The 13170-nt window shown below is 32.0% G+C and overlaps 1 protein-coding gene across 1 annotated transcript in view; it reads left to right on the top strand.

The window, feature by feature from the left end:
• The first annotated feature begins 736 nt into the window (after positions 1-736).
• Positions 737-13170, top strand: part of LOC106474593 (rho guanine nucleotide exchange factor 17-like) — a 73620-nt gene continuing 61186 nt past the window's right edge. The window contains exon 1 of the mRNA XM_022379915.1: positions 737-755. The gene's annotated coding sequence lies outside the window, so the exon portion shown is untranslated. The remainder of the gene's footprint in view (positions 756-13170) is intronic.

The raw sequence follows: 13170 nt of genomic DNA, 5'->3' as shown, positions 1-13170 counted from the left end.
GTGAGCTCTGAGTAACACATTTTCCCTTAAGAAGACCAGTGTATATGATGTATGTATATTTGTACCACCAAAGTAACTGTGGTATTTAAGAACCAGTTTCTACTCTCCTTCATGTATTCACATTTCAGTATACTGTACTTGCAGAATGATTCCAAATGTTTATCTTTACATAACCGCATATGTATATAATAATTACAAGCTGCTCAACAAGTCAAGCGTGTGTTATTTTTTTGCTTAGAAAATAAAATTCTCAAATATGAATATTTCTTCATACGACATAAAGTTGCACATACGGTTATTGATTAGGTCTATATAAAATAATAGTTTGATCTCTTTAAGGACAGAATACACGTTATTTGAAAGGATAGATTATTTGAAACCTCGACTTCCACTGTATGAATCACCCCACTTTCTCTGTTTTAAAATATTCGAATGTTTGTAGGATTTTGGCTGAGTAATACTTAGAGTCTTAATAATCCAATCACAATGCATTTTTTATCTTAATAATCCAATCACAATGCATTTTTTATCTAAATGGCAAATCTATTCCTTAAATAAAATTGATCATGTATTGAATATATTTAGAATTCCTGGTATGTCAATGGGGTTATTTGTTCGTTTCGGTAACAATATTTTATTTATTTTTTTATCAAGTACAAAGCTATATAACAGGGTAGCTGCGCTGTGCCCACCGCCGAGATCAAATACGGATTTCTAGTGTTTTAAGCCCTTTCACCTACCGCTGAACCATCAAGGTGGGTGATAAAATAAGGCACTTTTAGTAATATGAAATTAAACGAAGCATAAGTAATGTATTTGCTTTTTTTTAATGATAAAAGGAAAATCTCTAATGTGTTTAGAAACTGGGTTTCGATACCCGCGGTGGGCAGAGCACAAATACTCGATTGTGTAGCTTTGTGCTTAACTTCAAAAACAAACAATAAAAAAATCTAATGTGCCAACAAGTTAATAGAACGATTTTCCATAAAAGAGGTATTTACAACTTTTTTTTTCCTTATTAAACGTTCATATGTGGCCAAAGTTGCTGTCCTAATCATTAGTTTTCTCCAGAGTAGTTGATCTTAAAACTCTCTAACTCCTTAATAGACCAGTTGAAGTTTATGATGTTTTGGTATATTTTTTGATATTTTCTGAAGTTGTTCTTTGGCTTCCTTTTTTCTGGCTTCCACTTGAAGTCCACTTATAAGAAGTTTGACATTATTTCATCATTCATTCGTAGTAAATATTTTCGTATGGTTTTGCTCAAAGGTCTTTATTCCATAAGTTCTCAGACAGTTTTGTTATTAACACGGTATCTATCCAGGGGATGTGGAACCTTTACGTTTTTCGTTAATAATACCCCTTTCTTCTTTAACGAAAGTTGTTAACTGTTAAAACCCAGTGCGTTAGCATACCAAATATAAGTGTGAACACACATCTTGTTTTACACCTCTTTCTATCAGGAAGAAATCTGACAGTTAGCCTCATTATCTAACATAACACTGAGTGTTGTCGCGTACACTACTTGTGATTGTTAGGATTTTCTCTGTACCCATACATCTTAAGTATGTGTCATACAGAACCATTGTGTACTGAATCGAATGCTGCTTTAAAGTAATTGAAATAGTTTACTGACTGATTTCGATTTCCTGGTTTAGTATTGTTTTACATTGGAATATAACTAACCTACTTTAGCAATCTTTAGAAAGGATAAAGCCATTAAGCTACAGCATGGGCATTAATCATTGAGAAACTCTGCTTAGAATTACTGGTGAAATTCTGTAGTTTTTACTCCACCAGCTGAATGGCTTTAGGAAATATCTCCTTGTACATACTGTTCATTAGAATGTTTAACTTCGAGATACTGGATGCATTAATGGATATTTATTTTAAAGAATGGTTACTATCACCATGCTTATGAATCTGGTTGGCTGATACTGCTCCTCAAGAACAGAATAGGTTGATAGAGATGATGATTTCGTGAGAAGTGCATTGAAAAGAGACATTTCAACTTTCTGGCATATTATTTCCGTATCCTACCTAAGGAAGGCAGAAGATTTACTAATCATCGGCGTCTTTTAAAGTGTTTTAAATTGTGCAGTATAACGATCAGACATAATCGAACTGTATATCAATAAGTAATTTCTTTATATTATTGAATTTTATTCCTGGAATTTTGCGCATTTCGCATGTTGGTTGTTTTCAAATATTAGAAAAGCGCTTTTTTCCGTTTTTGGGAGAAAATACTCAGTATTTGTATATATATGTATTTTATGTATCAATGTGTGATATGCTTCTTCGTATATACGTAATAAATTTAATAATATTTCTTAGACAGCAGTGAATTCCGTTTTCTATAATGGATTGATAAACAGGGTAATTACAGGTGGTGCATTTACACCAGAACTTTCAGGCATAACGTCTCAGCTATACGTCTACGTGATTGCAACGTTAAAAATCAGGTTTTGATACCCGCAGTGGACAGAAAACAGATAGCCCATTGTGTAAGCTTGTGCTTAACAACACACCAATCCTCACAGTACAGCAAACATCAGCCCAGAGAACTTCAAACTTTAGGTTTAATTAACGATTATAAATCATATAAATTTATCAGTATTTTGACTTTCTGTAAAAACATTTCTACTTGGCTTTTGATTTTAACTTAGCATACAGATAAATTTGCGTGCAAATTGTTTTATGGATACAATTTGTAAAAGGAACCATATACATTTCCGATTTGTATCAGGGTCCGAAGGCTACAATCCTGCCAGTAAACTCATTATAATTAGCCTGGGTAGCTAAAGGTTCATTTTCATTTCGGAGATTAAGTTTAGTTTAATTGGCTAAAAAAAAGGAAAATAAGATAGTTAATTCATAGCCACATTGCTAATCTAATGGCGTATGGAACAACAAGTGTTATTTGGAAAACTCAGTGCCAAAAATTTTATTTTTAGACGCACACATGTGTTTGCTTATGAAGGATCCGTGTAAATAAGGAAGAGGAATCCACTCTGGTATTACAATTAAAAGGTATTTGCTTTGTACACTTGAAGTATAAAAACTAGTTTACGCTTTAAACTTGATTTGTGTGCTTGTGCATAAACATCACTTTGTCTATTGTTTCTTTTCTGCCCACTTGAAAATTTGCATTTAACGGAAGAAGGCACTCAAATACACACAGGATTTTCTGTTATCTTTACGTCGAGGACGACTAAGTGTATATGAGTGACACTGTAGATGTTTCCTTAACATACGCACACCAGGAACCTTAATATTATTGTGTCATGAGTGCACAGAGGTACAAACACAGTTTAAATTGACTTTTGTTAAATATCTTTTTCGAGTGTATAATGATGTGTTGAAGCATTTGCCGTTTTAAATTATTTTATTTGTCGCAACCATACCAGCTTACAAAGAGTATATTTAAATACTACAGATAGTCGCGTTACTAACAATTAAGATTTTGATCATTTTATAAAAAAAAAAACTGAAACTGTAAACAACATTAATTGTACATTATATCCTGTAAAAACAAAATAAAACGTTTGATTTTCACCCAAATTGAGGGTTCATTATTCGATAATTTAGATAACCTAACATATTGTATTTAATTATTCATTTTTATTTTCATACGTTTATAATACTTCTCGCAAGATCAGCTTCTTTAACTTTACCATCGTTTCATCATTCTTTATCATGTTTTTACTGCGAAACAATCGATACGACCAAGAGTGTCCGTGCACAGACAGACTGAAATGAAGTGATCGATCTGTTATTTTTGTACGTTTAAGTACTTTTTACATCACGAAGAAACGCAATCTTATTTAAGGAGGATAAAAAGATTCAAGGCTTATATCTAAAGTCATGATATGGTAGTTTTCGATAAAACTAGTAAGTCGTTGTCCGATAATTTTATAACAAATGGAAGCTTATGAACACTGTATCAAGCAAAGAATGTTGGTCTGGAAGCTCAATTGAACACAGTTTTGAGCTTATATTGTCATGCGCCATTTCTCGTGGGTACAAGTTGATAAAAAAGGAACTTTTGTGTTACTTTTACTAAGTTATAAGTTATATATGTTTGTAAATACAGATCCAGTATAGAACATTTTCATAAGTACTTTTAAAGTAAGTTGTATAAACTTTACATTGTGGGTGGGAACTTATTATTCTATTTCCAAATTTTCTGTGTCAGATGACACTGAAAATTATTTTTGTAGTTTGTTATATATATTTAGAAAACAAACCAATGAATAAAACCATGCAAGATATCCCCAGTGTAATAAAATATACACAGGATCTGAACTTGCAAGTACTTTAGTTCACTGTGGTGCAATTTTCGTATTTCCGTGTAAATATCTAACTAGACTAGTTTTCATTCCAATACTAAAACTTTTCTTAGCGTATTTCATTGAATTTTTTAGCTAACTAATAATAGTTTTTTTTTTAATTTTACGTTTTCAAATAAATTAAATGCTGATATTTTGCTGTCGGAGTAATATGGATGAGTCCTACGGTGGGACGGCGGAAAGTCTGCGGATTTACAAAGCTAAAATCAGACGTTTTATTCCCCCTCGGTGGATGCAGCAGATAGCCCGATGTGACTTTGCTATAACACACACACACACAATATGGGTGATCTAATTTATTTATAACACGTTAAATCTACTAATTTAGAGTAGTTTTCGAAATTCGAGATACACTAGAAACTGTACTTCTTGTCTGTATAGAAATTGAGAGAATAGCCAGTTTATTATTGCTTAGTTGCATGGAATGCTATCATGCGATCAAATAAGTGCTTATCCTGATCGTCTCACTTAAGGTCACAAACTTAGCATCTTATTGACACTGAAGGATTATATAGAAAGTGTGCATTTTCAACGCCCCCTCACACACACACACACTGTCTTTACACGAATATGTACAGAAAAGCTGTTTAATCATATTTACAATGATGTGTAACACTCCAATCCATGCATTACGCAAAATCCAAAGTATCTTCTGCCTTAGAGTAATAGATAACACATATTGTTGGTTCATAAAAATGGTACACTATATCATCCTTCATTCATAACTGACTTTACACATTTCACATGATATACATGCATCAGTACTGCATTAACCAGTTTGTGATGGTCATATTTCACCTTTCTACATGGCAAATAGCATCTAAGCTGTATTTGTACGTTGGTCCTTTATTTGTTTAGCCCAACGCTCTTAAATAATCATCCACAAGCAGAATTATCACCACTTAGATGGTTCATCATCACTGTTGCTGTAATGGCTTTTACCAGTTATTTCAGGTGTGCAAACAGGGAATTTTTTAAGACAGAAGTAATTGCATTAGTTCTAGATATCATACAGTATGAGCATTCAAGAGTTGTTCATCTACACAGCCTGTGCATTCCTGTATCTGTGGTAAAACTGCTCCAATTACACTATCACTGTCTTCAGTATCTAGGAGTAATGAATAATCTTTCATAAAAATAAGTTTTAGAAACTGGAGTTCTTGCCGCCATTCATCCTCTCATTCAAAATATGTATCTGCTTTCATCAATATAGAGAGTGATGTGGCTATCTTAAAAAATTGGCATAAACAAGCAGCAGTACAATGACAAACTAAAATAGCAGCAGAAACTTGTCATTAATTGCTTCCTTCATAGTAAACCTAACTATGGGAGGCAACCAAGCACTCTCCAAAGAAATCAAGGTAGTCTGAATATGTCTGTTTTGTTGGTTGAGTATTACCTGTATCTGGTATATTATGATATGTTAAAGTCATCCTATCCAGACAGCTATTTTAGTACTACAAACACATTAGCATACACTTTATTGAGTTCAGATTGGTAGCTGGTTTTGCCACTTTTACTTCTGAATACTATTGACCTATCTGAAAACTAGATATCTCAGTGTTCATAATTACATATTAACACTTAATACCATTATTTTGACAGATATATGTTTGAGGAAGAGCAGCTTGCTTTCTTAACATAATTTGAAGTGTTTCATGTGTTGGTTCCATTATCACAACAGGAAGCAAAAATTTACTAGACTGTATCTTTAGTACTACACAAAACTCTACTTGCACTCCAACCTCATTCTTAACATACAAGCAAGTAATTCACTGTTCTACCAATTTATTTTTATACAGAACTGAAATTCTCTTGTTACACAAGAGGAACCTTCTGATGTCTTCAGCATAATTATAATGTTTCATAATTAGCATACCCCCATAGCTTGAACCAAGATCAAAGATTATTACTTTTGATATTCAAGAGAGTGTGCAAGAACAAAGCAGTAGACACACCTGTTTGATCAGATCTAGCTTGTCACCATTTGTCATGACAAAGTTAGTGTTGACTGGATGAAGTGGCAGTTTTACCCAGAGTTGCTGATACACAGCAATATCAGAAAGGTTCTGGCCAATCTAGAGCCTACTAAAAGCTGAACCTCATGTCCATCACAGGATCATACCATGTGATGTCAAGCTCATGATTGCCTGAACTATTCACCTACTTTAGTGCAAACTGGCTACTACACTTGTATGAGTTGGTGGCCAGATCTAACTTTATACTACATTAGTTTAAACTAGCCAGAGCAGCTACAGCCATCCTTTGAAATCTATGCATAGATGGTGCAGTTCATGGCAATTCTACCTTTGAATCATTGTTGTCCAAAAAAAAACACAACAAAACACATGGAGGCTACATCACTTGTAACAGAGGAGTTGCCATCGGATGCCTTGAGGTTATTTTGAAGCTAAACCAACCACTGCAGTATCAACTTCTTTCATCTTATTATGTTCCAGTAGTTGGTTCAGTAATCATTTTGAATCATATGACTGCAGAAACAATCATAATCAGAGACAAATGTCCATGAGATTCATGTAGTGCCACATGGGTTTGCTCAATGCTCTTTCTATGAACATGTTTATCAGAACTTCATCATGATCAGCCTTTGACATTCTTGAGAATGCATTCCCATGCACTCTCCTTAAACCATCCACATAAACAACTAAGTTCTTGCATGGCTCACACTTTTGAGCCCTGACCTCAGAACTATGGATTATCATGTTCTACATAAAGTATAGTCTGCAGAGTAACTCAGCAGTAACCATTTCTCATTCATTAAGTGGCTCCTCATGAAAGTACTTTAAGACATCTTGCTCTGAATTGCCCAATTTCACCACTAGGCAATGCACTACTACCTGTCCCTAATTCCAACAGTTTTTGGAGACAACCTGCCTGAAACATTTGATGAAACAGTTCATATCCTCTTTCAATGTATTTTTTACCTTTTATGGAATAAAGGGATGTCATTGATATCCTTTGATTTTGTCTTTGTCATAGTGGAATTGCTTATTTGAATTGCATGAAACTTAGTACATACTTTCTGAATAGTATCTAGCTTATACTTAAACAAATTCATATAGTTAATTTAGTATTTATATAATTTTTAGGTTGTAAAATTTCCAAATGTTTGTTATGAGACTGTTTTGGAAATTTATTCAAATATTTTTTGTATTTTTTTTTTCAAATTATTTATCAGAAAGTTCCATTTGATATATCCAGTGAGTTTCTTAATTGAACAGTCATTACTCTGGATATAAATCATAAAAAGCTGACAAAGGTTTATGAATCGCCTAGAACACATCTTTAATGCAAGTTTACAACCACTGAGATCCTTTTAACAAGGATGTTAATTAATTGCAGAATATTGGCATGAGTAATTTTCACATTTCACCTGAATAAATCTTGCTATAGTTATATATGTTTGCCACTATTTTTAGAATATAGCATGTCTTAAGCAATTTATTGTGTACAACAGTGGGCACATGTTTTTACAGAGGTGGTATGGGTCATTTTAGACATTTAATTGAATTGCACTTAATTAAATAATTAATGGCCATAGTTAATGCCATTTAATAAAGTTTTAGATTATCACTTTCTTAATAAACCTAAGATGATTTCAAAATAGATTTATCTCTGAGTTAATTTATTTCAACCCAAATGTCAAGTCAAAATATGCTGCTAACTTCAAGATAGAATCCATACAAAGTACCAATTCATTCAGAACTCATTCTTGTTAGTATTGATATATATATATCTCCTCGCAAAATATTATTAGATTACAACAGTAAATACTGCTAACAAGAAAGGTATCCTATGTGAAATAATGCATTATAATAGTTATAAGCAAGCAAGAATATACAAACGACGCATTTAATTAGTTTTACTCGTTACTGAAACGATAGTTAGTTCTCATTAAAATAGGTAAGTAGCATGTTTTCATCAAATGTTAATATTAACTACTCATTGAACAAGAATAAATGAACAATCAATCACTACTCTCCCAGTCTACTACCAGCAATGTATAGTTACATAAACTGAGTAAATTAATTTAATATAATATAATCAACATAATTTTATTTAATAAAATTAAGTACAAGTTTTTGTTTTTTTGGGGTGTGTGGGAAAGGGGAACACACTTCCCAGTAATTTGGTCTAACAATGTGTTAATAATCAATAATAATAAAAGTATTGTTCCAAATTGATTTGATCATGTTTAATTTCATATAATTAATATATTTTTTAAAGGCACTGAAGTTGCTTCACAGTAATCACTGTCACTATTACTTAGTACTATTGTAGTACTAAGTAACAGTGACAGTGTTGTTTCATTATGCCATCTTTCTACTCATACATTATTGTCTTAACAATTAACAAATAGGCTTACCTTAATTTACTATTCAATGTACCATCTTGACATTATAGTAACAGGGCAAACAAACATAAGCTTAGCTTAGTATTAGTAATTATTTAATATTAGATTCAATAGTCAAAGCAAATTGATCCAACTTAACTACAGTATCCCCAAAAAACTCGTGATCAATTAGAATATTTGTAATAAAGAAGAAAAATATTAATTGGGTCTTAATTAAAAAACCCAAATTCCCATAACTTAGCTTTCTCCTTTTCACTTTCCAGCACCTTATTGAAATACCCAATACCAGTTATGAAAGTAAAATTAAAGAGAAAAATAGAGTACGGGATTTGTATGAATATACTGCGCGTTATATTTGCACACTTTCAATTTTGTTAGGTATTTTACTAGAAATTACCACCGAAAATCATTAAGACATCATTAAAGGTTTAAAACAATGTTGCATATCCAACACAATGGATGGGACAGATGATGACATGCTGTGGGAATCAGAAGATGAAGCAAAGGTTCAATGGAAGCAAATCTGATGAATGTGATGAATCTGATGGTAGCGACAATTCTAACGATGATGAAGACTTATGTGAAGATGAATGATTAGCTTAGTGTATTACCATATATAAACTTTTCAATAAATTTTGTAAAATTTTAATGAAAGATTTCTAAAAATGCTTAATACATCGATAGTTGTTTACTGTATTTAGAAACTATTGAATAGAATTTGTACAACTGATATGTAAAAGAAAAAAAAAGTTTTCAATTTAACCTTTCAAAATTGGGTGCATATTATATTTGGGCAAATACGGTATGTTATGTGCAGGTGGCATAGCTTTAATCACTTTTTGAACCAGCATGTGTTTACATCTTTATTAATATTATTTTTCAAAAGCTTAGAATATGTGCCTACATATTTTACACAATGTGGGCTAACCGAACTTTGAACTCTACTAATCCTACTCATAAGATCTGTCACACACATGACCAAGGGATCAGTTACAGACATGTTTGTTCTCATATCTGTCTAGCGTGCTATATTATTCTTTAAGATGCTCTTGATGACTTTTTAACATGCTGGTGTCACATGTCGGAATAGGATGCTGGAAACATTAGTGGATGATGTAGCATTCATCTTGCCATCATCTAATGATGTTTTCTTCCAGTAGACCAGTACTGATAAGCTCAGATAGAGAAACTGTTAGTACTTGCTTTCTCCAGCTATAGATTACATGTGCTTCTTGATTTGGCTAACAAGGTATTAATTGAATAATTTGTGTCAGTCTCTTTCATCTTTGCGGTGGAGTTGAGGAGAAATTATTTACACTTTGCATTACTATTCTTATCAAATCTTCTGTTATTGTGGTCTAGTATCACACTTTTTGGTTTTCATATATCTCAGAATATCAAAAGTATTTTATTTCATGTTATACAATAACATAGAACGAAAAATAATGTGAATAGTTCAATTAAATCTGGCTGAAATTGTCCCAAAATCGCTTTTTATGTAACCAGAATCTTATTGCAATAGTATAGGAATAAGTCGTTCTTGTATTTAGAAATTAAAATTATATGTTTAGTAACCTGTCATAATTTACTCAAAAAATGTCCTATAATCATTAGCATAAAATGTGATGTTTAATATATATATATAGACCGATCTACAGTTAACACTCTCCATCAAGCTGACTTCTCGCCCCCCCCCGGCACAGCGGTATGTCTGCGGACTTACAACGCTAGAATCCGGGTTTCGATACCCGTGGTGGGCAGAGCACAGATAGCCCATTGTGTAGCTTTGTGCTTAATTTCAAACAAACAAGCTGACTTCTAATTTTTGCCTTATGTTTGTGATGTATTGATTATTCTGGAAGTCTTGAAAAACTGCCACATGCACGTAGCTATGTTTTAATGCATTAGGAAAACATGTGAATGACAAAGTATCATTCTAAACTATGTTGTTATAAATAAAACATTTAGTAAAAACGTACTGCTTGTTTAAGTGCTCTGATAGACAAATAGCAAATTTCCAGTTTGTGTGCATTTATTTCGTGTGCACAAACAAAATAACTCTGAATACTCCGTTTTTTGATCCACTTACCAAAAGTTAGAGATCTTCCACTATCTAAGTATTCGATCCAAAAGCGTATTTTTTGTGCCAAATTTAAGATTCACATCTAAGATAAATATCTAGATTTTGAGATATTCTCTTTTCAAAAAAAAAAACGTGTATGATATTTCTATTCAAGTGCTTGGCATTTTAAATAAATTACCAACATCGTCTTCTTTTATCTTTTTACCCAGTAATCCGTGCAAATGAAACGATACAGTGCATTACACAAAATTTATTTCTGAAGATTCTCCTACTGGTCCTCATCTTTAACATCTGTTTCTCTCTATTATGTTATCTCAATTTACTTTATTTTTGTTTACGGTGTTTATCTCGTTTTTTAGTTAATTTATATAATAACCTCTTCCCTTGAAAATCGTTGTCATCTGAATTTTTTATTATCTCATCTGTTATTTCTGTCATAATTCTGCCTTTAACAATACCATTTTCTCTTTCGTATTTTCAAACTTTTTACTTTGATGGTTCATTTCATTTCTTTGCGTTTTATTCATTTTCATCACCCCTCTTTCTCTCTATTTTAATTTCTGTCTTTATAATTGCTCATTATATTATACATTTCCCATTCTTTAATCCTATACAACCGTTACGAGTTATTAATTGATACTTTTCTAGAATTCATACTTGAAATTTTGATCAGGAATTTTTGTAGGGTAATTATATTTGACTTCAGAAGAGCCTTGATTCTATGCTACATCTGATATCACAGGAAATCTGACTGCTAGAAATTGGTACTGCCGATTTTATCTCATCTGTGATATTAACAAATACCTGTGTTTGTCTCTGTTTAAAACTTTTATTTTACTAATTCCTAATGCATTTTAGTTTATTTATTCCCAGTGCATTTTATTATCTTAATGATGTTCAGATCATCTATGTAAGTTTCCGTGGAAATATATGTTGTTATCCAGTTGATAATTTTGAAACATGTGTGCTAGACATTCAACATTTGATCTAATAGATTAGAGGGAAGACAGCTACTCAACAGTACCCACCCTTTACATATATGGGCTACTGTTTTCAGATCTAATAGTGGGTTTTGACCATCACTGTTATAGCGCACCCACTATCCCAAAGTGCCGAGCACGATTTTTTATTAGATGTTTATACAACAACGGTACCATCAGATCCATAGTCCGGCACGTTAACCAATGTGCCACTCTCGCCCCAAATTATTTTGTAAAACACTAAAACTATATCATTCTTGTTTATGCTTATTGCCAACACGCCCATTTAGATAGTAAATATAAAAACAAATCCACAATTCCATTGTTAAGAACCTAAAGGAGGTCTTCTGTAACTGAAAAGCTTTTTTTTTTTAGTAAAAGTCTAAACAACCGAATAAATTTCGTAATAAAAATTGAACTCCAATTAAAAAGGAGTTTTCTTGATAATAGTAATAAGAAAAAAAGATGGAAGTTCAACTGTAAAAGATTTAATGCAGTAAGATAAAAATATTTCAGATTTCTCTGAGCAGTTTTGTTGTTGTTGAAATTCTTATTTAAAGCTACAGATTTGTCTATCTGTACTCTTTCTACCGCGGGGAATCGAATCCCAGATTTTTGTGTTGTGGGAAGTTTGGGTTTTAAGTTAATTTGAGTTTTGGTTATGATTCTAAATATAAATATTAGGTATTCAGTTGCGAAAGAACTTCCAAGAATAGTAAATTCTGAAATTATCCAATATGCGTCAGTATTGTTTACAACAATTTTTTTAAAAAAAAAAAGCTTTCCTAAAAGTTTAAAGGCTTTTTAACAACATTAGTCTCTAACCTTAAGGTTTTTTCCCTCTAGTAAAAGGAAACCGTTTAAGAAAGTTACATTTTCTAATAAATTACTAAATTTTATCAAACGTGTAATATTTTTTTACGTATTTTTTATTTTTAATTGTAGAAAAATATGAAAATATACAATTTTGTTTGTAGATATTATTGTGTAATATATTGTAAAGTTTACTTCTAAGCTATTTTTATTAGTATATTGGTGGTTTAATTTGTAAGTTACGATATTTTAATGATGAGGTTTCTCACTAATATAAATCAATTTGTTAATTTTTTTTTAATTAACCAGGTGGTTGAATTGTATAGTATAACCACGAAGGTAGTTCCTCTTCTTCGTTAAAATAGAAAACTGAAATCCAACACTAAAACTTAGAAACGAATAGTTTATTGTGTATATTTGTGTTTACAATAAACAAACAAAATCTTTCTGTAAAGCAGAGACGGCTGGTATGGGTATTAAAAACATTAATTAAAATAAAGTACAAGAATAACGTTTCGACTTTCTTCGGTCATCTTCAGATTAACAAAGACTTGAAGATGACCGAAGAAA

This window comes from Limulus polyphemus, unplaced genomic scaffold (genome assembly GCF_000517525.1).
Source record: "Limulus polyphemus unplaced genomic scaffold, Limulus_polyphemus-2.1.2 Scaffold140, whole genome shotgun sequence".
Classification (NCBI taxonomy): domain Eukaryota; kingdom Metazoa; phylum Arthropoda; class Merostomata; order Xiphosura; family Limulidae; genus Limulus; species Limulus polyphemus.
Note: the sequence above shows the minus strand (reverse complement) of the source record. Positions and strands in the feature narration are given on the sequence as shown.